Here is a 765-nt window from a genome sequence, read left to right as displayed (position 1 = left end):
GCACTCTCAGTCACTCACTCACTTTCAATATAACTATTTAATTTCCTTTCATTGCCTTACTTATCACAAATAAATAAAGCATGAGTCATATTTTCTTACTATTTTACAGAAACAAAAAGAAAGAAAAAATTTGTTTTCTATACTTGACAATAAAATATAAATGATGTATGAAAAGTTTAAATATTTGTTTATCTTGAACATGTCATAAGCACCAGTAAATCAGAATAGAAATACAAATATTTTGGGAAAAATAATAACAAGTAAAGTAACTGAATTAGTGTATTTATTGATATAACAAGGAATATAGAAAACAAATACTGATCCTCAAAATGGATCAAGCAATCCCTTGTTTCTCTGTTTATTTATAAACATTATTTGCTTAAAGTCATCAGCATTTGTTTGAAATCTGAACTTGTCTGAAAGACTGGAATTATGATAAATTAATTAGGGATAACATAGAGAATACAACTTAATTATGAAAATAAACATTTGTCTGTAAATCATAAAAAAAGTGCATGTTCCATTTTTACATTTAAAAAATAATAGTAATAGTAAATAAATAAAGTCTGAAAAATTATAACTGATGTGCTAATATGGACAATTCCAGTTCACAAAACCTTCAAAGAAATTTACAAATTATCAAAGCACTACAGGTTAAGAGAAAGTGTACATAATTCAAATATTTATTTTCAATACTTTCATGATTAAATCTAACCTGAAATAACTTATCAAAATATACATCACTATTATGAAACTATAATCAGA

General features: G+C 24.4%; 1 protein-coding gene across 1 annotated transcript in view; it reads right to left on the bottom strand.

Moving 5' to 3' along the window:
- Positions 1 to 671: 671 nt before the first annotated feature.
- LOC119590837 (trafficking protein particle complex subunit 4-like) overlaps positions 672 to 765 on the bottom strand; it is a gene marked incomplete in the record, with an annotated part of 11,117 nt that continues 11,023 nt past the window's right edge. The window contains 1 exon segment of the mRNA XM_037939595.1: positions 672 to 765.

The sequence above is a fragment of the Penaeus monodon genome, chromosome 27 (assembly GCF_015228065.2).
Source record: "Penaeus monodon isolate SGIC_2016 chromosome 27, NSTDA_Pmon_1, whole genome shotgun sequence".
In the NCBI taxonomy this organism is placed as follows: Eukaryota; Metazoa; Arthropoda; class Malacostraca; order Decapoda; family Penaeidae; genus Penaeus; species Penaeus monodon.
The sequence above is the reverse complement of the archived record's forward strand: the minus strand, read 5'-3'. Positions and strand labels throughout refer to the sequence as shown.